The sequence below is a fragment of the Pinus tabuliformis genome, chromosome 3_2 (genome assembly GCF_031772625.1).
Source record: "Pinus tabuliformis cultivar Carrire ecotype Pingquan chromosome 3_2, CPIR1, whole genome shotgun sequence".
Classification (NCBI taxonomy): domain Eukaryota; kingdom Viridiplantae; phylum Streptophyta; class Pinopsida; order Pinales; family Pinaceae; genus Pinus; species Pinus tabuliformis.
Window position 1 is genome coordinate 691,062,617 of NC_142302.1, and position 26,852 is coordinate 691,089,468.

The following is a 26,852-nucleotide window of genomic DNA, read 5'->3' on the forward strand; positions in this document are numbered from 1 at the left end:
TGCCACCAATAGCTGATAGCAAGGACTTCCTCTGAGAGGGGCAGCTCTGGAGGAATTCTAATGCAAATATAGCTGACAGAGCCTGGGCTAAGTCCTCAAAAATGCTGTGTGCTGAGCAGCATGAACATTAGGGTTGTAAGAATACTTCCAGAGCATGCCCTTAGGAGGAGGCTAGATGACCGCTTCAGTACTAGGCCGCTCGATATGAAGGGGACTAGAACTGGACAGAGGAGCACTAGAGGGGACCTCAGCCTCCTTCCTGGAAGGTGACATATATTCTTTTGCCCGAGTGCTAATGTGGACAGGAATCGTCCCAGCCATAAATACCTAAGAACCAAAGGGAGAAGAGGATTGAGATGGATCAGCCACCATTTGCGTTTGCTACGAGGGAAAAGGCTCTTTAAGCATGGAAGGAGTCCCAGGGGCACCTTTCAACAAACGACTAACTTCAAACAACCTCGGTCAGTCTTTGGTATAGCGATCCTCATCACAGATAAGGCAAGGATACTTAGGATTGCGTTTGGTACCTTCCTCGGGTGGAGGTTTAGGGGAATCCTTCTTGGGTTGATCAGCCTTATTCTTTCCTTTTCCTTTCTTTTTCCCTTTCGAGGCTTTGTCCGCCATGGTCAAATAAACGACGTTAACCTCGGAAGTGTTACCAAAATTGGATACAGCCTAAGAAGTGTTTTCATTCGAAGCATTTGACTTTTGCTTCCCAGGGTTCGCAGAAGATTTTTGGACGGATTAACAGAACCAATGACGCTGTCAACAGATGGTGTTGGTGAGGCTTTGGAAGTTCTGGGCCTTGAGGCATCAAGAAAATGATCATATAGTGTACCGGACTAGAAATAAACCAGGTCAAGGGACTAAGCACGCATAATAGCCTACTCTTGAGTTACACATGCCCACATAGCAATGTCTCGGGCTATCGGACCGAGAAACGAGGTTGTGAACCAGTCGGTTAGAAGCTGATCAAGAATCCAAACCTTAATCAAATGACGACGTCGTCTCCATTCATGGATGTGATTGGAGATGTGCAAGGCTGTGGTCTATTTTAAGGATCTCACGAGATGTGTACCCATCTCATATCGAATCGGCAACTGAAAATGAGTTAAAAATGCCATTGCCAATGAGTTAAAGTCCTGAAAAGATCCGCGAGCTAGCTCAATATACCATTTAGTAGCAGAGCCAGGGTCTGTTGAAAAAGGCAGAGCCGGATTGAATCATCAAGCCATGAATTTGACGAGCACCATAGATGATAAGTCATAACATGGGCTTGGGGGTCTTCTCCAGCTTTACCGTCAAACTTGGGACAATCACCAGGAATTTTAGTTGGAACCGGCGGCCAATACGGATTATGAAGAATGGGATCATATGTCAGTTTGGACACATCCAGTAACTCCAACGTTGCTAAAAAGGCCAATTGAGGATTAAAGGACATCTGAGGCCGTGGGTAGGAGGTAGTACTAGAATTCCACCGAGTTGCTTGTTTCCCCCACTGATTTTGTCCATATGGATTTTTTCCATAGGGGTTATAGCTGTAACTGGACGGTTGACCCTGGATCTACCCCCCAACATTCCACTGATTGCCAACTTGGCCTGCAGGAGCAACATATGGTTGCTGGTAATTCTGGTAAGGACTCACCTGCAGTTGTTGATAATTTTGGTATGGGGTAAAATGAGTTTGCCCTTGGGATTGCTGAAAACCATAAGGTGGCTTGGCCCCAAATTGAGCCTGGGAGCCCGGCTGCATTTGATGAACAGGTTGGGATTGGGTCTGGAGCCCAGACTGGGGCTGAAATCCAGGTGGAGCTTGAGAAGCAATAATCATTTGAGTGCCCGGTTGAGCAGGCCTAGACAGATGTCCTTAAGAGGATAGAGGTTGAGCGACCTGGCTAGAAGGTTGGCTTGGTTGAGGTTGGCCCGTTTGCCTAGAAGCTTTGACTTGCTAGGAATTGGGTTGACCTTTTGGAACTGAAGGCTGTCCAGACTAACCAAATGGTTGAGTAGGCTGGACAATTCACTGTCCTTGTTGAATTTGAGACTGACCAACTTGTCCAGAAGGGTAGCCTTGCTGGGTACCAAGTTGGCCTTGTTGGATGTAAGGTTGCCCGAAGTATGTGAAAGAAGACCCACTAAAGGCCGAAGGTTGTCCTAGAATGGGTTGTCCATGTGGGCCGATAGTTTTCCCTGGATAAGGCTGCCTATAGTACGGTGGTCCATAAGACTGCTGCCCATAAGATGGTTGACCTTGATAGGGTGGTCCTTGAACATTTGAAAACTGCACTTGGCCACCATGGTAGGTTGTGGTACCCCAAGCGACAGACAACGGAACTGAGACATAAACAAAAGGTTGAGATGCTATGGGTCTAGGATGATAAATATGAGCTCCTCGAGAATCATAATAACTAAACAAATTTTGAGGATCCAGATTCTGAGGAATTTGAAGAGATTGATCATATGCCCCCCCTATTGGAATAGAACCAGAAGAAGGTGGGGCATCTAGGCTAGGGTCAAGAACCCCGGATATGGGTGCCACAGGGCCATTGTTTGAAGGACCTGGCGAAGGTCTCGCAACAGTGGTCACCACTGAGGATGCAGTGGTGGCACTAATAGTGGGGGTTGTGGAAGCCACACAAACGATTGGCATAGTCAAGATAGACGTCACATTGTGAATCTGGGGAGTGAGGGATCCCGAAGTCGGAGTGACAGTACGAGACTACATGGAACTTGTAAGGGGAGACCTAGAACCCATGATATTAGCCAAAGCATTATAACATAATGGCAGCATGATACCAAGGGAGGTGACACGGGAGGGTGAAGTTTCCATCAGGATAGGAATTTCACCGCTCATCACAAAGGACTCTTCACTCGTGATAGGGGATGTGTCATCCATGTCAGAAGAAGACATTGGGACCGAAACACTGAGAGGGGTAAGGGGAAAATATTCTTCGGGAGGCTCCCAAATGGGGTTCCAATGAATATCATAAGACTCATCTTCTGGAGCACGAGAATTAAGCAGTTGGATACTTGGAATAACAGGGAGAGTATCACTAACAACCGGTACCTTAGGAGTGACAGAAGATGGGGATCCTTGGTCACTTGGAACAAGAGATGGGATCGGTGATTCCACCAAGATGATTTAACTCAAAAGCCCTAGGTATAACTAATCAAGTAAGGAGAAATAACCCTACGCAAACTAAAACGCAACAAGATCTAACCGGGTAAGCGTGAACATGGTCGAATAAATTTTAAGACACAGTGATAGAACTTGAACTTTTTATCTTTAAAGAGTCGAGAAAAGGACGAAAATATGACTCTAGTCGCCTTCGAGTATTTAATGAGCCTAAAGTGAAAAGTGCTTCGATGGACCTTTTATTTTAAGGAGTCTGAAAAGGAACGAAAGTGACTGCTCTGGAGAAACTAGGCCAAAAGGTTTACCAAAATCCCCGTAAAACTGCATATACACCTTGGTGATCATATGAAAACCAAGGACTTTCCGTACGGTAGTCAATCTTCCCAAATGTTGTGTTCGGTGAATTACAGTTTGCAAGGTGGTAGACACGGCCTCCTAGGGATATAGGATGATAACCTAGTGGGGTCTCCCAACATATACTCGATGATACTGGGAGCACAATTCCATGCTAGACCACTACTGAGTCATAGAAGGAGGAATAGCCCAACCTTGAGTGAAAGCAATAGCGACTAGGTTTAACAACGCCGGAGCATGTCTCTAGCCTAGACCTCTAAATAGTGTGTGTTATGTTCCAATGCATTGTTAACTTCATTTAGTTCATTTTAGAGTTGATCTTGAATTATGTTTCAGTTTTCAAGCCTTACTGTATGTATACAACAAAACCTAGGATGCAACTAGAATGAGTGAAATATCCTTTTTCTTTAATGAACACCTACTTACAGGAGGGTAGAGAGATCATTCCCAAACCAAGAAAACCAAGATAAACCAAGAGACACAAAGCAAAAACGTGTCAACCCTACAGTGCAGAATACTACTAATGATAGATTTTATCATTTGCTTTCCAATATGCAAACTTGAAATGCAAATTTACTTTCACTTTCATAGACTAAATGAATGCAGTGTTTTGATTTTGACCACTTTAAGTTTAAGAGAAACAAACAAGCAAACAAGAAAGTGTGAAAAAACCGGTTGATCCAAAGAGTTGTGATCTATGTTCAGTAGTGAAAAGAAACTAAATCAATGCCACAGATTGGTTCAATAATTGTCACTAAAAATCAACGAGAAACAAGCAATGGAGAAGGCTCAAACAAACCAATAAGAAAGTTGCAAATGAACCTTGGTCAAACCAGCAAACCAAGCCAATTGATTCAAGAGCGAACTTGAAAGAACGAACTAGGTCACATGGGACAAAATGCAAGATTCATTCAATAAAGCTAAAGAAAGAGTGCCTTAACCATAAGTAATCAAAAACAAGCTACTGAGCAAGAGAAAAAGGGCAAGGGATCATCAAGACTAGTAAATTGAGGAGGTAGAATTGAAAAAAACGATTCTACAGCAATCGTTGCGGGTACTACACAAGCAACTAGTGGCGATAAGCCAGTGTCTGTAGTAACAGAGCGATGTTGTCGTGAGAGTACATGTCTCTTCCATGACGGAATGATTTCGGAGTCGTTGCAACTGTGCGATGGGATTTAACGATGCACAGAACTTTACAAAACAGTAAAGGTGATGTTGGCGCGACTGTTAAGATATTTTCTATGATGATACTAAAAAATAATGATAAACGAACAAGAACTCCCAAACAAAAACTAGTCAATCCTCCTATCAATGTAGGGATCTCCCAAATCAACCCAGGTAACCCAAAGGACTTATAGTGTATCCCCAAAATTCAAAAGACACAAAACAAAAATCAAATCAAGAGCAAACAAGAGAGTCAACATACAAAAGGACTCCCCAGTGGAGTCGCCAACTTGTGATGCAGGAAAGTGTTCCCTCTACGGACAAAGGAAACCCCTCTAGCCCTAGAGTGGGTCTAGTCACACCAAGGGCAGATCAACAATAGATTTCCTTAAACAGTCATAGTTGGAGGCCTACCTCAACAGGTGGTCGATGGAGTTCCATTGCACTGCTCTAGCGTTCGCTTCCTTCTCCTCAGTTAGTGATCAACCTGAAACAATGCAAATGAAATACAAAAAACCACGTAACCAGAAAACGGCAATGATCTATTTACTCACAAAGTCAAGAAGTCATGAGCTATCAAGTAAATTACATACAAGACATAAGAAAACATCATTGATTGTATTAATAACGAAATAAGAGCAAGCTTACAACCAAAGTCTTGACGTCGCGAGCCTTCTGAGATGGTCCAACTAGTGTATTTCTCAAGCATTCACTCTTTGAAGATGGATCTCCCAACATACAAAGTTTCTCTCTCACTCATAAGTTTTAGCACAAAGTTAAGGGCACTTCACAACCTTCCACAAGCTATCAACAATCCCACACTTGTCACACCCACACCAGCTATCTATCAAACTCCAAAGCACTAACAACACTACTCAATCCCAGAATTACCAACTAGTTGATCATAGTAATGGTGAGTGTTTAAAGAGGAGAAGGAGTCTCCATGAAAGGTGGAAGAGAGAGCTTATCCCCAAGGAATGTAGCACAAATGATTGAACTGCCATACCATAGGAGGAAGGACGACACAAACTATGCCAATAACCAGGTCTGGAGACATCCAGAAGGCCGACTGTTGGAACGAATTTTCCCAATCTGGATCATCGTGAGTTTAAAACTAAGCTTTAGCCCTGACATCGCTAGTAGGCAATGTAGCCAGTCAGAACGTCGCTAAATATAGCAAGTAGCCTCGCGCCGGAGCATGAAATCTGACTGTTGCGGGAAACAAATGTACTTCCACGCTGGAAGCACCACTGGACTATTTACAACCATTGTTCATCGCTTATATTAAGTCCATTATCGCAATGAGGCAGAAAACTTAGGAAAAGTGGGTCACTTGGCAACATAAGAGAGAATTTTTTCAGTATGAGCATGTTTCACCGAGACACATGACACAGTAGAAGGACTAGGTTGAAGGCAGTGACAAATTATTGTGTAACAGTGTCGACTACTCTACCAGAAGATGTGCATGTCCTTTGTGTTGTGTGTTCCTAGCTGAGTTGGGACTGATCCCTTTCAACCTGGAACTCACCTTCACCTTCCTCTCCCTTTGAAGAGTTGGAACCTCTCATACTCATTCCTTGACTCGCTGCATTAGTCACACCATTGCTACTGACATAGTTATCTTACTTTCCTCTGTGCGACATTGCCGACAAGGAATTACCTTAGGACCCACTGTTGGGACTCCAACACCAAACGGTCTGAGGCCTAATTGGGACTTCTTACCAGAGAGATCCCCTTGAGATGTTGGCGGGTCCAACACCATGAACACCATGCCACCATGGATCATGGGTTTCTTACATGCCTTCGATCCAACATACCATTTTTTTTGGATGACCAAGCTCAACACTCTTTCAATGCCCTCGAACATGCTCTCACTTCTGCTCCCTTGATTAGTCCACCTAACTTTGAGAGGGATTTCATATTGTACATCTCTATGTCCACCTATTCGGTCGTTGGGGTTCTCATACAAGACAATTCTACAGGAAGTGAGCATGTTATATACTATGTAAGTAAGAACCTTAACAGTCCCCCATGTCGTATTTCCACGAAGAAAAGTTGGCACTAGCTGTCATCTTCTCTATTCGAAAGATTAGTGATTATATCCTTATGCATACCAACAAAGTCATGGCCAATTTGAATCCCATGGATTTCTTGTTGAGTCGATGGATCATTAATAGGATGTACATCTGTTGGCTCATTATGCTTCAAGAATTGGATCTCAAATTTTTCACACCCAAGAGTAAGAAAATTTGATCCCTTTCTTAACTCATTTTTTGAATTTCCCACTGGTACGCCTGATCTGCTGGTGAATGATGACCTTCTAGGTCAACACTTCTTCACCATTACTATGGATGAATCTTAGTATGGTGACATCCTTACCTATCTGTGAAACAAAAAATTCACCCCACTTAACTCACGATGATCGATTCCCTATTCAACATTAAGCCCATTTCTACCTCATCATCAGTGATGATCTTTATCATCGCATTGTTAATAGTATCATGTGTCATTGTCTCACCCATGTTGAACTTGAGAAAGTTCTCAATGCCTACCATGACGGTGCTTGTGGTGGTCGCCTCTATGGAATGGCCACTGCCCAAAAAATCATGTGTGTTGAATACTTTTGGCCATCTCTATTTAGCTATTGTATTGAGGTAGTCAAACACTATCCCAATTGCTAGTTATTCACCTCTAAGGTGCGAACTCCACATGCTCCCCTCCATCATGTCATCGAAGTCAGTCCTTTTGGTAAATGGGATATTGACTTTCTGGAGTGTCGACACCCATTTTCTAATAATCACAAGTATATTATCATGTTTGTTGAATATTTTACCAAATGGGTTGAAGCCATGCCAACGTTCAATAGCACCATAGCTACTACAACCCTCTTCTTCTTTAACCATGTTATCGCTCGATTTGAGGTTCTGAAATAATTTGTCTCTGAGCATCGTTGACACCTTCAAGATGAGATATGGCATGAGCTATCCTATATGTTGGGCTTTGAACACCAATATTCATTGTCTTATTACCTCCAAGGAAATGGTCAAGTTGAAGTTGTCAACAACATCCTTAATAATATGCTTCAATAGACGGTGAATAAACACAAGACCAACTGGCATTTAATGCTCTTCCCATCTTTATGGGCATATAGAACTTTTGTCAAGACTGCTACCAGATTCACTCCTTTCCACCTTATTTTTGGAGAGGAGTCAGTCTTACCAATAAAGTGTGAAATCCCCTCCCTCCACTTTGTCATCAAACTCCTCTCAAACACCCAATCTTCAAAACAATGACTTATCATGCTTGAGCATGCCAATGAAGACCATCGTGTTGCATTGCAAATCACTGAGGCGGCAAAAAAGCGTACCAATTCTCAATATGACCGAAAAGTCCACCCTCATACCTTCCATGAAGGTGACCTTGTTCTTGTTTATGACCAAACTCATGATGTCCTTGGGCATGGAAAGTTTAAACCATTATGGCTAGGACCTTACATTATCTGTAAGTTTTTGGGAAAAGGGGCATACATTTTAGAGGGTCCAAATGGAGAAATCCTTCATATTCCTTGAAATTCACTCTACCTCAAGAAATTTTACCCATAGAATTTCCCATTGAAATGTATCTATTTCTTTCTTCTTGCATTTATGTAGTTTTCATTCCCCACCATCTTACACATTTATTCTTGCGTCTTTCAGATGGACCCAACATTCACACCTTATATCGGTTATGTTGATGGTGCAAGTGGCCCCACAAGGAATCTAGCCTCAGCAGCTTGGGCTATTTTTACCTGCTTACATTCATTAGTCCACTCTAATGACATTTGCATTAGATACGCCACCAATAACCAGGCTGAATATCATGTTGTGATAGGTTTGTTAGACGATGTCCTTGATCTCCGCATCCTTAACCTTCATGTTTGTCTTGATTCCTTGCTACTTTTCATGCAATTGAATGACATTTACCGTGTGCAAAATCATGTAGATACCATTGAAAATAACATTCTAAATTTTAATTTATCACATGCATATACAAGAAAACATCCATAAATAAACAACGAACCATAATCGCCCCAAAAATATGCATACCGATAAATATGAATCGTAATCCAATGTTTTGAGTCCACTACACTAAATACATTTGACATGCTCATTTGCATGTTATCATAAAACAAAAATGGGGACCCACATGTCCCTATCCCTAATCACTATCATCTGGAGGCTACTGAGCCAATGGCTCCATCCCACTAGCCCATACATCTCGTATTGCTTGACTGGCCATAACAATGTGCCATGTGATTCCTCTCCAATATGAGGGAAGACTCATGCACTCATTTGTATATTGATCTACCTCATGCCACCTGCACTCTGTCACTCTGGTCAGTATCACATCGAATATATATCAGTGATCCTTGAGTAGAACATCACTCCTCGATCTCTTTTGTGATGTGATCCCACCCTGATCTACAGCCCCACATGTTGCAGCTCTTCTCATGTATATTTTGAGCCTCACTGATGCTAAATCTGCATATGACAAAGTTTAGAAATCAACACCATATGTTTCTTAAACTATAAATGCATCAAATATATGGCAACTTTCACTTACCATTTCGACCCCATGCTCATCATGGCAGAAGTGGTAAGTCAGGATGCCCTTGATATTTCATGCCACTATATGGATAGTCATCTATCTACAGTGGCATCTGGTCCCAATGAGAAAAAAACCTAGGTTGGAACACTTGTCTGAATGCCCCCCCCTCCACCTTGTCTTAGCAGTTGTTCCCATTGGTGCATTTGAGGCTCCTGTGGGCCCCCATCATGGATTTGTACATGAGGTCGAATAGTGATGATAGTCTCAAAGTAGAGTGAGCATAACATTGTTCCAAACGAACAGTTATCATTGGCCCTTTGTCTGCATAGTGTGAATTTTCATTTCAATGAAGGCAACATCATCTTTTCCCACCCATAGTAGGTCCCTACCAGGACACTATCCACTAGCATCATCTTTCCCCTAGTGATATAGTGGAAGACATGACTACCCAAGATCCACAACATTGTTGTAGTTATATCTCATGTCTCAAGCCTCTCTAGATCACTGATCTAGATGACGTTGCCCTTTGCACAACTCCCTGGTACACAATGGTGATAAAAAAACTCAACTATATTCCTCCCATGAGGTAGCACTTGATGTTTCCCCCCACCACCCCCAAGGGGGGGAATCTTGTCAGAAAATATATGTCTTGGATCGTGATCTCGATCTTATGCCCTATACTACGAAGGCCTCTTGATATGGGTCTCAATAACTCACAATCCTCAATAGCAAGGGCTCACCAGCCTTCATCATAGGGTTCTATAAGAACTTAGCATGTCATATCGTGCCAACACCCCTCTCACTGATTGATTCCCCTGAATCTCAACACAGAGGGACTCTAAATCTTTTTCTCGCCATGTCACCTTCAGCTATTGCATACCTACAAAATACCATTCTATTTTTTCAGTCCAGAGTCAAAGGGATGCATTTCTAGTGCTTAGCTTCAGCTCACAATAAACCACATTTCCTAGAAATCCTCTTAGACCATAACATAGTTTTCTCCCTCAAAATTTCAGTAGCGGCACTTGTGGGGCCATTTTTTATCCTCTAGAGCATAGGAAAGGACCCCAATAGTGTGTTGAGACCATGAGGATGAGCCGGGGTCCCCACAGTGAACTAAAGCCCTAATCTGAAAGTTTGATCCACCAAAAATGATGAGTAAGGTTAGGCCACCTACCTTAAACTTGCAGATCCTCATTCTGACATTTGGTTTTTCCACTATGATCTGCACAAGGTTTAGGGCCTTCTCCTCCTCTCCAAATTCTCCATAGCTCACTGTGCAAATGAATTAGATTTTGGGGAAAAATTCTCTTTTATAGGAAAAACCCTAGTTTCTTTCGTCACCCATTGTGACCAAAACGTAGATTTTTTTGTTGAACTGCCATCACTATTGGAAATCTCTCATCGAGGTCTATAATGGGTCTCTCTTTGTTTCTGGTAATTTAACACTTCATCGGGAAGTCATTTTTTCCATAAGGTCTCACTTTGCCACCTATTAAAATCAAATTTCTTCATTTTAGCCACATATACTCTGCTACCACTTTACCTTTGCACTGGTTGACTCATGTGTCGAATTTTTTCATGAGTAACCACCATTTACTGATTTTATTTTGATCACCTCTAGGCCTCCACACATGGCATCATCATCTAGTCATCCTTGTACCTATGGAGTCTTTTCTGAGTCCCTATGAATCTAGGTACAATGTTCCATACATCGTTGTGTCGAATCCATCCCATTTTATTCATATTTTTCCTCCATCTCTATGGCTCTATATTTGTTGAACACTCATTTGAGTCATTAACCATCCCCTATGGAATGAATTCGGTCACTGCTAGGTCAACCATATTTATTATGCTCTGACAAGGGAAGTCATCACATGCATCTTGTTTCCTTCCATCATCATCAATGATGTCAGCCCATGAGTCACTCTATTATGGTTCCTCATGCCTTGGTTAAGGATTCCTCATTGCCTTAACTCTGGCGAGACCTCTTCTTTCGACCTCAACGCATTTATTGCAGCAGAGTGGTCTAGAAGGTCGTGTACCTTGGTTCCACCTTCCATCTTTGCTTCGTGCCTCGAAACAAGAAAATGGAATCATCGTTTCACTTTGACTTGGTTGTTTCTAATGAGCTCAACAACAGCTCCTTATCTCATGATTGAGATTCATACACTTGATGGTTCAGTAATCTAGACAATTGTCCCAGTGATTCCTAGGTGTGTGTGAGATGTTCTGGACCTCATGACGGGGTGGCCCTTCACGTAGCCCCCCACATGGCCGGATGACCACACATGTTGATCTAGCCTCAGATGTCATTTTTCATATGTAATGGGTTTGATTTCCATCACTTGCAGTACCCACAACATGCATGTCTCCTTCAGATGATTCATTCAAATCTTCAAATCCCTCTATTGTTCAACATGTCTTCTTTACCTGTGATCCCACCTCACCATGTGAGGTTGAGGAGAATTATGTCTCATGTACTCAGATGTTATTGTATTCAGTCCTAACCTATGTTTTTTTAAGCGCATTATGTATATGGTATCCATAGTATTATTTTCTAGCCCATTGTTGTCAGGGTATCATATATCATGTACTTTGTAGCTTAGTCCAAAATTGTTGGGTTCATCATGTCGAAGAATCTAGGGAATCAAGGTTATGAGTAGATTCTTCTAATGATGATAAATATTTGTGAAGTACTTTTTACTTTCCTTATTAGCATATTCTTCTTTTATTATTATTAGTGCGTTTTCTCTTACTTCATCAAATAGTTACCAAAACAAAAGGAGGCAAGAACACAAGATATTGGCCCTCAGCCAGGGCAAAGCCTCTCTCTCCTAGAGAGGAAAACCATTTTGCCAATTTCTCTTATTGAAGCTTCAATTGAAAAATTCCAAACCATAGACCCTTGACATAAATATCCTCCAAACACAAGTCAAGTCTTTCCCTTTGATTTGAGAGTATATCTTCTTGTAGCACTTCTACATCCTCCTTCATCCTTTTCTCACTTATGACTTTCCTACAACAACCCTAGTCATGCATACCATAGAAGAGACATTATTCTCTTCTTCCTTCACTTGAGATGAAGCCTTCCTTTAATTTAGGAGAATACCTTGTTCCTAACTCAACCGAGCTCTCTTTTCTTCATTGTAGTTGCAGATCTAGAACAACAGTAGTATGTCCCCTTTTTCTTCACACGTGTGGAGGATACCTTCATGAATTGTAGGTTGGATTTCTCTATTTACCCCACTCAAGTACTCTCTTCCTTCTCTTGAGTAAGAGACCTAATTAGTACTCTTTTACTATCCCACTCAATCCTCTTCATATGCTTGTAATAGTAGGTCTGATATGGCAGTAGAATGAGCCTCTTTTCTTTTTCACATGAGTCTGTAATTGGGCTAGAAATAGACCTTCCAAACTCAGCCTCCTATTATTCATTCTTCGCTGAAGTAGAGACTCCTTCTCTTTCCTTTTTCACACTCTTTTCTAACCTTTGTCCTTCATTGATTTGAGATAGCACTTTCTTATCTTTTGGTGAGGTCGAAGGGCCCTAGATAGAGGAGTTTGTCCCTCCTATTTGACCGACTTGATAATTTGAGGTTGACTTGTACTTCAAATTCTAAATTACTTCTTTTGTTGAGCCCAACATATGGAGGAGGTTTATGAATTTCCTTGGAGGTCATCCTTTGACTCTAATACATATATTTTCATGGTGTAACATGCCCAAATGGGTCTTTGACAATTACATTAACTCTTTTACTTTCATAAAAGCACTGAAGCATGTGCTTGACCTATGGAATGAGCAAGAAACTCATTTTTACAATTTACAAAAATAATAATTCTTTTCTTTTACAAGTACAAAGATCAAAATTAAATTTATGAAGATCGAACCTAGTTACACTTTCTTCAACACTACCTCTTAACTAGGGAGGTATTCATAAATCATTACAAGGTGTTTGGACATTTTCAATTTGAAGAATTCACATAAGATAAATCGAACTGACAATGCATCTGTTATAGCATCATAGTAGCCAACATTGTTTCCACAGCAAGGCCTTGACTAACAACTATATCTCTCTTTAGATCATAGTACAATGTTGGTGAGACCGATGATTATAAATACCTTCATCATTGTCTCTCAAGGTACATACCCACCTGGGCATTCACTGAGTATGAACTTCTAGGAATATTATTATATTGGGTTCCCAACCCTTAGATAATATTATTCCTCTTTCCTACTCTTGTCTTGGATTCCCTAAACATCCTCAAAGAGCATCAGATGCTAGATGATTACCCAATCCTCCATTCTTTCTTCCCAAGTGAAGACAAGAATTTTGTCTCTATCTCTCCCTATTAATAGGGGAAGATATGCTGATTCCTATAAAGGAATGTACCCAAGCTTCCTCTGACCAGGGAATTTCCCAACTTCCCTCTTAATTAGAAACTTGTCAGAGCTCCCTCCCAAACAGAGACTCTTCTTTTCACCAGCAACTTCTTCTTGTGGTTCCTTCAACTTCTTAATCAATTTCTTTCCTTCATGTCATGAAATTCAATCAAGATTCTTCTTTGTAGGGAATCATCCATCGATCACTTTCCTTCTTGGTTCGTCATTTCATTCTTTTCTTCATGGAAAGTGGCCTTCTTGATACATATCTGGAACCTTTTTCATATGTCTACTTCTTCTTCATCATGTTTCTTTTAGTAATTTCCATCCACCACATGAATGCAAGTTGTAATTTTATTTACAACCCTCGTTGCACTAGCTAGGCATAAAACCTTCCAGATATTATTCAAGAAATTAGAACTGTATAATATTAAATCAAATAATACCTTTCAAAATGGCTTCTCATCATGACACTTTGTTTGCTTCAATCATCAGCATCATGCATGTTTCACATCTCTAAGGCCTTTTTGAGGTGTCAAGGGTCCTTTGATATTTTTTTCCTTTGTTAGAATTCTCGTGCCTTCTTCCAGGAGATGTGTTTAACAAATATGTCGGACATTGATTCCTAGTATCCATGGTCACCTTTTATTCCTAATCTCTTTTCCCATACGCTTATTTATAGGTTATCTTGTCAATCACCTCATGCTTCATATAAGGATATTTCTCATGTTGACCCTTTCCAGTGTGTGAACCATGCCTTCATGAATATCTCAATGAAAGAGATCTTATCCTATTCTTGATCATGCTTCTAAAGAAATTCCCCATAAAAATGATGACATGACTTAATTGAAAAGCATAGATGCATACATACCTCATCTTAGTTATTTCCTTGATCATCTTGTCTTCCTTTGACAACTTCCTTGATTGAGATTATTTCAATCTCCTTTTCTCCGCTACATCTTCCCTGCCTACCTATCTTCCTTTCTTGTATCCTCATAAGTGGTATTCCTATCGAGACATCCTCTTTTCTTGAAATTCATGAACCCGTTATTGAAGATTCCACCAGAGGATCCTTATAGTCCTCATTTTGCAAATGCTCCTTCTTGTTGATGATAGTGGCTTTCTAATATGATTCTTCATGGTCATGATAATTCCTTTATGCATTGATGAGTTCATTCAATGGTTACATCCTTCCTATATGAATATCTTTATCTGGTCTATCTCCAGATAATGCTCCTATATTCCTGAAGATGCCATCCTCATAAACCATGCATTCTATCCTACTATTACATGTTCCTATGATACCAAAAATTTTAAAGAAGACTTATGGGAAGAAGTTGATCTCAATCATAGTAGAGATCTAGAGTGTCCTCCTTCTTCTACTTCTTCTCTTCCTCTTTTGCTTCTTCTGTAATGTGGGCTTCTTATAATTTCCTCTTAATTTTTTTCTTTCTTGAACTTAGGAAAACCCTCTTATAGTTTCCATATTCTTGGCATCCAAAGCATTGGACTTTGGAAATATCTCTTTTACCATTTCTCTATGGACCAAACTTGCCAAATTTCCCTTTTCTATAGGCCATGACAGCAAATGCCTATTCCTTCAATCCCACATCATCTTTGGATTTGAGTCTAGTCTCCTCAATTTTGCGTAGATACCAAAGTTCATTAAATGGGGTACCTTCCTTCTTGCCATATATACTTGATGTGAAGTTGCCCCATTCCTCAGGCAATGCATTGAGCACCATATTTGTCATCTCTTTATCTGACATAAATTCTCTTATTTCTTGCAGTTGGTCTCTCATCTCAAATACCTTCATGAAGTAGGGAGTGATTCCTTCTTCCTTGGAGATCTAAATTTTGTATAGTTCATTACGCAACAATATCACTTCTCCTACTGTACTAACTAAAAATAGCTCCAACATCTTATCATGGATTTCTTTATATGTTTCAAGTTTAGAGACATAAGGAACGAGAGTGTCCTTGATGGATTCTATCAAAATCCTTTGAGCCCTTGTTTCATCCTTATTATAATTTTCTAGGTTTTAAGTTTGTTCCTTAGTAGGAACAGTGAAATTCTCTTTGATGTAGTCCAAAAATTCATTTTCTTTGAGAAGTAGATCAATCCTCTTTTTCCATGCAAGGAAATTAGCAGCCCCAACCAATTTGTTGCTTTCCTTGCAAAAAGTAATTTTGTTATTTTCTGAAGAAGACCTAAAAACACTTATTAGAGAGTGTTAGTGATGAAGAGATATTGTTTCTTTCTTGATGAATGAAACTTCAGCTTCCTGGATCTTGGAGTTTTCCAAGATACTTCCATCAAGGTGCCTTTTGATAGATTTTCTTGTTGACGAAAACTTCTCAATGTGTGGATCTGGAGATCTTCGATGATGGTTCTAGATCTAGGTACATTCCTTTGAAAATGATGAGTCTTTGATATAATCCCTTCTTGAGGATGCCTTTAGATGGAAGGCTTTCTTTAGTTCCTAGAATGATAGTCCTTCTCGATGGATCTATGAGAGAATATATAAATCCTCCTTGTATTTGATGGATTTGGAACCTTTGCTTGTAGATATGATGCTTCAGTGTTCTTGAGATGCCCTTCCGTGATGTGTCACCTTAGCTGTGAAACCAAGATGAAGAACCTAGGGCATCAAGGTTATGAAGAGATTCTTTGGACGATGATAACTATTTGTGAAGTACCTTTTACTTTTCTTATTAGCACAATATTATCTTATTATTGTTGTTGTTTGTTCTCTTACTTCATCAAACAGTTACCAAAACAAAAGGAGACAAAAAAAACAAGATGGTGGCTCTCAGCAAGGGAAAATCCTCTCTCTCCTAGAGAGGAAAACCCTTCTACAAATTTCTCTTATTGAAGCTTCAATTAAAAAATTCCAAAATCTAGAACCTTGAAAAGAAGATCCTCCAAGCACAAGTCAAGCATTTCCCTTTGATCTGAGATTATTTCTTCTTGCAACACTTCAACCTCCTTCTTTGTCCTTTTTTCACTTATGAATTTCCTACAACAACCCTATTCATGTATACCATAGAAGAGTCATTCTTCTTTCCTTCCTTCACTTGATATGGAGCCTTCCTTTAATCGAGGAGAATTCCTGGCTTCTAACTCAACTGAGCTCTCTTTTCTTCACTTTAGATCCGGATATGGAACAACAACAATATGTCTTATTTTTCTTCGCACATGTGGAGGATACCTTGAATAATTTCAGCTTGTCTTGCTCTCTTTCCTTCACTTGAGTAGTCTCTTCCTTCGCTTGAGTAAGAGGCCTAATTAGAACTCTTTTACTAGCCCACTCAAGCCTCTTCGTATGACTATAAAAGTAGGTCTAATATGACAACAAAATGAGCCTCTTTTTATTCGCACATGTCATTGTAATTGGACCAGAGATAGACCTCCCAAACACCGCCTTCTACCCTTCCTTCTTCAATGAAATAGAGGCACCTTCTCTTTCCTTCTTCACACTCTCTTCTAGCCTTTTTCCTTCGCTGATTTCATAGAGCACTCACTTTTCTTTTTGTGAGGTCAAATGGACCTATATATAGGAGTATTTCCCTCCTATTGGTCTGATTCGATCAATTAAGGATGACTTGTCCTTTAAATTTTGAATTACTTCTTTTATTGAGGCCGACATATGGAGGAGGCTTATGACTTTTCTTGGAGATCACTATTTGACTATAATACATATATTTTCATGGTGTAGCCTACCCACATGTGTATTTGACAATTAAATTGACTCTTTGACTTTCCTAGAAGCACTCAAACATGTGATTGACCTATGAAATGAGAAAGAAACTCATTTTAACAATTTACAAAAATAATAATTCTTTTATTCTGCAAGTACAAAGATCAAAATTACATTTATGAAGACCAAACCTAGTTACACTTTCTTCAAGACGTCATTATTTTTTGTACACATTTATCTCAGTGGGTATGGGTATGCCTCCCCTGCCTCATTTGAGATCATGTACTATCACATGAAAGGAGACTTCTATCAGTTTATTAGGTCTCACCCCCTCCATTTTTGTTTGTCCTTGCATTGCTTGAGTTCTCTCTCTCTCTCTTTGACTCTCCTTTGGTGTCTCACGGAAGTGTAACCTACAACGTATTTCAATCATACGATTTTCTCCTAACACTCATACATTGGGGGGCAATCTCCTATCACCAAAAAATGATCACCTAGCCATTTCTAACTAGGTGGATCAAAATACACCATGTAAGATTAATTTTAGTATAGTAAAATCACTTTCACTATGGAAAATAATTTAGTAAACCGCTTTTGTTAAATTATTTTATGATTAAAATAAAAAACCCGCATGAGAATAATTGAATAAATCATTATTTATTTAATTTTCTTTGGGAATAATTATTAAATCATTGTTTGGTAATTATTCCTTGTCACATGTGACTAAATCTCCTAGGAATAATTAAATAAATCATTATTTATTTATTATTCCTTATTTCCATTATTGGAATAATTGTTAAATCACTATTTAATAATTATCTGAATTTCACACCATTCTTAATCCTCGCAAAATAATTAATAAATCATTTTATTTGTTAATTATTTCTAAATAAAGATATTTGACCCTTTTAAATATATTTTCTCTCTCCAAAAAATGTAGTAAAGTATTCCTAGTGGTTAGATCTTGATTTGGTCAATATTATTTTATTATTGTCCAATTTCAAGATTAACTCAATACTTTGTTATAAATAGGATATTTTTCCATTTATTCTTCACTGTGATCATTCTGATCATCACCACTATCATCTCTTTTCTTTTGAGCTCCCATTTGAGTTCTCCACATTGTTTTGGATTTCTCACACATTGACAGAGAAGATCGATTACTGAATCATCAAGGAAATCAAAGGACCCATCCCATGGAGGGGGATTTGTGGATCCTTTTTGTAGATCTACTTGACCATGTGTTTTCAATAAATAATTTATTCAATTAATGTCTTTCCATTTGGGTTATTGGATTAGATATCTTTACTGTTGTTTTCTATTCTAGATCATATATTCTTTGGTTTCAGGTTTTCAGTTTTTTTTGCAAATCTGAATCGTAAGCAGCCGTCAAATTTTTGTTAGGGTAACTTGTCACTTAGCAGCCTAAGTGAAGTGTCTTTGATACACCTTCCAAGAAATTTCACACTTACATCCCTATAGGTTGATGTGTGGGTAAGGACCGAGACCTCTTCTCTAGCTTGGTTGATTCTTGGTTGTTGGAAGCATCACCACTATTTATGTGACGTGTCCCCAATATCTTTCCATAAGAATCCTTGTAGGGCTCAGTTACTATTTGAGTGGAAACAATTCTAGGCCTATAGGGATATTTATCATAGACAATAAATCTCAGAAAACCATTTTTTGTTGATTGTTTCACAAATTAAATAGATAGAGGGAAAATTTACCACTTATTTTTTTCGCTTTTTTGTATTTATGTGATTCATTTTAGTTTATTCAATGAACCTTCCCTCAGCACATAAATAAATGCACACCAACAAGCCCACCATAGGGGAACCAAGAGTTACCCCTCATGTTACATACTAAACCTCCCCGCTTTACCAAGAGGTGTGTCAATTCTCTTGCCATATCGACCTAGAATACATCATTCAACCACTACGATTAGTTCATATTTGATTGAAGTAACCTTGATTGGTACCCTTCCCCCTCAAGGTACCCCTTTTACTACCCCTCAACGAAGTCCACACACTACCCCCCTAGGTAATCCCATGCAGACTTCCTCACAAGGGACCCCTTTACACACCACATTTCAAAATAATTTTACAATGGTGAATACCAACTGCATACCATTTAAAGCTTCTCTAAGCCTACTAGATCTAATGAAGCTAAAAAATTATCCAATCACCCATAATTGAATGTGGCCTCTGATCCCAACCTAACTACCTTTAGACATTCCCAAGTTTGAAGGTAAGTAAGGAGAAGACCTTATCAACTACATCATGACCTTTCACTTGTGGTGTTCCTCCAAAAAAATCATTGATGACTTAGTTCATCTAATTCCATTTCAATGAAAACTCATTGGCCCTGCCGCAAAGTGGCATGTAAGCGAGACAGTTAGTTCCCATCGCAAATTTGAATCCCTTGCTCACTCATTCATCACCTTTTTCAGCTCCCAATTCACCATGACATTAGGTTAGAGCTACTATTCCACATTTGGTAGGGTATGTCCACTCGTATCTCTAACCATCTGCACAAATAGAGAAAATGTCTTTGTTTACGTAAAGTTAATGTCAGACTAGCTGTATTTCTAGATTTCTTTTCGAAATATCTTGTGCTAGCAATAGTAAAATATGTGGACACCAACATGGCCCAATTATAAGAAGAATCTATCAGAAAATATCAATATCTTGTGCTCATTCATACTTAGTCTAGGTACCTTTACTCCATTCTACCTGATGCCCCCTGATTACATTCATTTGGACAAGATAAACTGGGAGTAGCAAATGTTGCAGATGGTTTAATTATGACCATCACCTGAAATCAACCCAAAAGCACTTTTCAATAGTCTGGAAACATGTATAGAGGAATAACCATTTCCAATCATATGGTGGTCCACCTACAGCTCAAATTCCACCTAACATGGGATATTATCCCAATCCATCTATTCCCTCTCAAACCCCTACCATGTAGAGTAACCAGTACTCTAACATTCATGGTAATCAATATCCTCCCATGTAGAGTGGCTAGTACCCTCCACATGCTGCAGAGGTGGTTTCCACCTCCTAAACCACTTACACTAACCAAAGACAAGGGAACCCTTACTACCCTTTTCTATCACCCCAACAGAACATCATTATTGCTCAGATGAACACCGGGGTTAATTTTGTGCAACCTTCTTCCCAACAACAACAATAGTCATTTGAATAGCTAAACAAAATGAACCCTAAAAATTCCAACAATAATAAAGGAAGAAATAAAAAAAAAGGGCAACGTGGGCAAGGGGAAAACAACCAACAAAAACCTTCGTCGGCACTGAGTGGGGGACATTCCCCTAAATGAAACTAGAACAATGGTCAAGGTATCAATAACCCACAAAATCAGAATAGGAAATCTAGTCTAAGGACTAAGAATGTTTTCTTTGTTTGTGGTGAGTATAGGCATTACACTCATCATTTCCATCAACTCCCCAAATTGAAGAGAATGAGAGAAAAAAGAGGACATGGAGAAAGAAAAAAACAACTTGCCGTTATGCAAAACCATTTTTCTCACCAAGAAGTAGTGGCCATGCAACATGAGGCAACCCATCCACCTTATCAAAAGAAAAATGGGAGATATCTCAATGACATAGAAAACCATTACATTTATATGATAGGCTCTTATGTCCTTTCACAAATTTAGAACCGCGGCTATGGGACTCCCCTAGAAAAAAAATCCTTCCACATCAACTAACACCATAGCCACAACACCTTTGATGTTACCTCAATTCCCTGTCAAAACCATCCCATAGATGATTGAAATGCCATTAAGTCATGTAGTGCATAATTCAAAAGAAGCTCACAACTATAGCATTGTCGATGACTTATTGCATTCACTTTCTTCCATGTCAGCATTAGAAGTCATGTAAGCTTGTCCAACGTAGCGAAAATATCTCATTTTTTATTTAGGTGCAATTGACCCATATGACTCGCAATTGATGACCTTTGATTTAAACAATGAGAAACCGTTTCTACCATCGATAGTTTCCTTCCATAGTCTGGTCATTATTTGGAATATCATGATCCATAATTTCATATTTGATAAGGGGGCATCTACATGTATTATGTCCAAATCAACTTAGTAGAAACTAGGATCCCCCAAGATAACTGCTTCACGCATCACACTCAGGGCACATGATGGGTGCCCCTCACCCCTCATAGGACTCCTTTAGAATGTCCCAGTAGAGCTTTCCGACAAAACAATTATGATTTATATCAAAGTCCCCGATGTCCAACTAGATTACAATATCTTATTGGGTCGTAGCTCTATGTACCCGATGACAAAAATAGCATAATCATTATTTGGCATCATGATATTACCACACAATGAGAAGATCATCACCATAGACCAACTCGCATGTTATGAGACATAAGCATCACCATGCCCTGATGGAGTGCTACCATATGTTGGGTTTCATAAAGAAGTTGTCCCACTCTTAATTGATGTTGGTCATGGGATGTTCAAGGCATCATCACTCCTTATAACATATCTAGGAGATTCTTCGATTTCCGCAGTAGAGTCTGAAACACCATTATGCATGATGAGTTCACAAAATACACTGCATTCTTAGGAAGCAATCCTGAACACCCCTAGTGCTATAAATAATAAGTCATCATTTCTACCCTATGCGATTACTCATACAACTTTCTTGTATCCCTGACCTGATTTTCACTCAAAACAAATTATGGCAACTCTTACATTGCCCAATATGGCTCTCGCAATTATTGTTTAGTAATCACCCATGCCCCAAGCCATGTCAATAAACTTAGGCATTACCTTGACAGACATAATTCCTTTGCCCACCCCTCTAGAAATCACCCCAGAAGGAGTAATATCTATGTGGACACCAGTAGGTTCAACCAAAAGGGAGAAGCAGAAAGGCAAGAGCTTTGAAACTTCAATAAACACTCCTCTTAGGGTACCTGCCCCATGTACATTATGTAATATAGCAAGACACCCTACAAACCAGTGTCCTACACTAGAAGAACTGAAAGCTCTTCTTCATGCCCCAAAGGCACCATTTGCCCCATCTCCACCATTGGGGGACAAGGCTACTCCATCACATAGCAAAGGCCTATGGATCGACCATCCATGCGCTATTTGCACGCAACATGGTTGTTACACTCACCATTTCCCTAATCACCCTCATTAGCAGGATTCATTAGTGGCCCTCCATCAAGCCAACATTGTCACACCATCGTTACCTACTACTCCAACTGTTGACATTGTGGCTCAGGTAATTTACTGTCTTTAAGGAAGAAGCTTCACACTTGATTCTTCCATGTACCCATTATCATTATAACTCTCATCCCTTATCAATATCTGCTAAAATAGGGGGGCAACCAACATCGATGCTACCAAGCCCCAACCAAACTTTCACCTTATGTGATGCTCTTGGACATTTGACTAATAAGTGTCCCCATTTGTAGGAGGTTATGAATTAGTACTAGGTTCAACAAATTGTCCACAATAATAGACCTAGGTGCAAACCCAATAGTTGTCACATTTATATGTAAAATCATCATAGTCAGCTTTTCCCACATCTCCCTTGCTTGCTAGAGGCATGGACCTATTCTCAACATTGATATTCAACACTCGATGCCCTTTTCCATGGATACTCATCCTCATACCAGTTAGCAGTACCTGCCTCCCACTAGCACCCCACTAAGAAAATTGTCAATGGCTATGAGAGACACCTTAACAAAAACCATAAATCTCATCAACACAGAACTAGTACCTTCCCCCAACTACCCATGGGAGCCCATTCAAGAGATACCCCCACCAACTGGTGCTAATGACAAACAACACCATATATAGTTCATATCCTCATCCATAGGAACACTGATTCATACCTTCTGCTCATCATTTTTGGTGTTGACACTGACTCACCCATGTGAAGGTTGCACCACCCGCAAATGTACAAATGCATGTAGTATCTGCATTGTCAATATCATTGAGTTCCATGGTAGCTTCCACTAAATAATTGTCTTACTGGTCCACCAGCACGACTAGGTGTCAATCCCATCCTCATGACCCCTCACAACCTCTAGCACTATTAGATAATATTTTTCAGTCATATGAACATATTTTAAAGGCATTGATGGAACTAGAATACCGTAGGGATGCCATGCACCATCGATCCTTATTTTTACGAGAAAAAATGTTCTCATCTACTGAAGCACGATGCCACAATATTTGTATAGTAGAGACAAAGGACTTGCTACCACCAGGATAGGTAGATTGGTTCAAAAATGTTATCCCAACACAAGACGCATTTGGTGAAGGGAACATGTCCAATATCTCACCTACATTTAAGGTAGATATTTCCACCAAGCCTAGTATAATCAAATAAATCTCGCTAGGGTAAGATTACTCTCTAGAAGAAGCAACCTATTACAAAGCCCCATTTCAAAAATATAGGGACATCTTTGTGTGGTCGTATTCATAAATGCCAAGAATTAGTCCTAAAATCATGGAGCACAACATTGGCACATGGTATGATGCTTACCCATTTAGGTAAAAGCAACATCAACTCCACCTTTCCAAGGTAGAAGCGATTATACAAGAAATCGACAAAATTCAATAAAGAATGTTTCATCTACTATAACACTTATAGATCTTGGGTCTCTAACCTTGTAACCACCATGAAGAAACAGGGCACAATTTGGGTTTGTACTAACTTCAACTATCTGAATAAGGCATGTTACAAGGAAAATAACCCTACACCCTTCACTGATCAAGTAATCGATGCTTACGTTATACAAAAATCCTTATCCTTTATGGATGGATTTGAAGGATATATCTAGATTTAGATATGAAATACAAACCATTACAAAACAACCTTTACTACCCAATGGGGCACTTTTTCCCACCGCGTCATGCACTTTGGCCTTAAAAATGTTCACACCACCTTCTAGTTGGCCATGAGTTATATCTTCCACGACTTACCTCATCTAATACTAGCCTTAGTAGAAGACCTCACAATATGATCCAAAAAGTGCTTAGACCATCTGGAAGATCTTCGCCTACTTTTTCATTTCAGCAATAAAATATACTCTTGAACCCCCTCAAGTGTGTCTTCTACGTCAATGCAGAATGACTACTAACACTTATTTTTTTCCAGCAAGGCGTTAGAGTGAACCGTCTAAAGGTACAAGTCATCTAATAAATCCCACCTCCAAGAACTTCAAAGCAATTACAAATCTTGCAAAGTAAGCCCAACTTATGTCAATTCATCCTAGATTACGTAACTTGTGCACATGGTTTCTTGAACCTTCTTCATCAATAAATTCCCTTCTAGTTGGATGAAGAGGATCAAAAATCATTTGAGGCCTTGAAAGATACATTATCACAGGCACCAATGATTAGCCCCCTGACCATAACAAGGACTATACCCTCTACCGATCATCATCATAGGTAGTCATCCTTGTGTTATTAGTCCAAGAATGAAATTATAATAGGAACATGTCATCTATTACATAAGAAATAACCTCTACGGACCTGCTTTCAAGAATGAGCAACTAGAAAACCTTCCTTATCCCTTATTAACAGTACATAAGATTTGGCATTACATCATCTTGCAGACCACCACTGTAATTAAAAGCATTAACCCCATGAGATGCTTTCTCATTCGTCATATGGTGAAAAATAAGTATTCTCGATGGGTAATCATTTTACAAGACCTCGAATTACAATTGATTTCCCCAAAAGCAAGAAAGATCTTATTCTTCTAGAATTCATTACAGACCTCCCTCCAGATTCTCAAGGGTCTCCTGTCAATGATGCTTTCCCTCAGAAATATCTATTTGTCATATCCATAAATGACCCTTGGTACAATGATATCCTCCTCTTTTTTTGGACTCAGATGTTCAACCCAAACCTCTCGTGTTATGATCGACGACTCATTCGCCACCAAGCCATTCATTATCTCCTCACAGGAGATGTTTTATATCGCCACAAGGTGAACACCATTTTACATCGTTGCCTTGCAATTGATGAATATGAACAGGTCCTCGATGAATTCCATAGTGGAGCCTACGATGGCCACCTCTTAGGAATGGCCACTACACAAAACATCCTTTCCATTGGTTATTTTTAGCCTACTAGTTTTTGTGATTTTGTTACCGTAATCAAGAAGTGTGACCAATGCCAATGTTATGCCCATAGATCTTGAACACCACCAGCTCCTTTGCATCTGATAATTGCCACAGGGACCTTCTACAAGTGGGGCATACACTTCATGACCTTTACCAAGTGGTAGGAAGCCATGACTACTTATAACAACATCGTTGATACTACTGTGCGAATTTTCTTTAACCTTGTTATCATGAGGCTCGGTGTTCTCAAAGAGCTCATCTTAGATCACATGAAATATTTTGAGAATGAGATCTTCAAGAAATAATCTCAAACGCTTGGTTTTTCACATGAGTTTGCTTCTCCATACTACCCCCAGGCCAATGGTCAAGTAGAAGTTGTTAACAAATTCTTTAAAACAATGTTACAACATATGGTGAAAACGGACAAAACCAATTGGCATCACATGGTATTCTCAGGCCTGTTGGCATACCACAAATTTTTGAAGGCATCAGGAGGGTTTAGACCTATCCATTTGGTATATGGGATCGAGATCGTACTTCCTATTGAGTGTGAGATCCCTACCTTATGCATAGCCGTCAAGTTTGTCCCATATACCTCACCATTAGAAGAGAGGTTAGTACAGTTGGAACACATCGATGAATATCAGTGATAATCTCTCGAGCATAGAAAAACCCACAAAAAGAGGACCAAAACCTCCTTTGATTGCAACGTTAGCCCCTGTTCATTCACCGAGGGTGATCTAGTCCTTCGCTATGATGTTGGCAAAGAGGCCTTAGGATTAAGAAAGTTGGAAACTTTATATTATTAAACATTGCCTTCTCAAAGGTGCCTACATGTTAGTAGAGTCTGATGGGACTATCCTGAAAGACCTACTAAATGGGCTCTACCTTAACAAATTCTACCCATAATTCTCAAGTCAACCTTTGCATGTAGGAGCATGCACCTTGAATTATTTTTGTGATCATCATGGATGTACTCTAAAACCACACTCTTGTCATGTGTCACAAATGGATCATTTATTAGTTTACAACCACGGGTTTACTGATTGTGCTTCTGGATGGTCACAAAATCTCACTCCTACATCCTGGGCTATATACTCTCCTGTAACAGCCCTGGTGAAAATTTCATGTAATGAAAGTTAAAAACAATAACCACGGTTGATGGGACACTTATTCCAAGCTCAATGTTTGGCAAGACATCATAGGGGGTGCTCATTTGGTTATTTATAGCTAAGGAAATTAGAAAAGGAAATGGGTAAGGCTTTCAGAATGAAAAATGGCATTTTTTCCACATTTATTTAGGAAAATAATTGAAATTGGGAGAAAAGGGAGGTCAAAGGTCATAGGTTTCATGTGAGGAGGAAATGGAAGGAAAATAATGTGAAATGAAT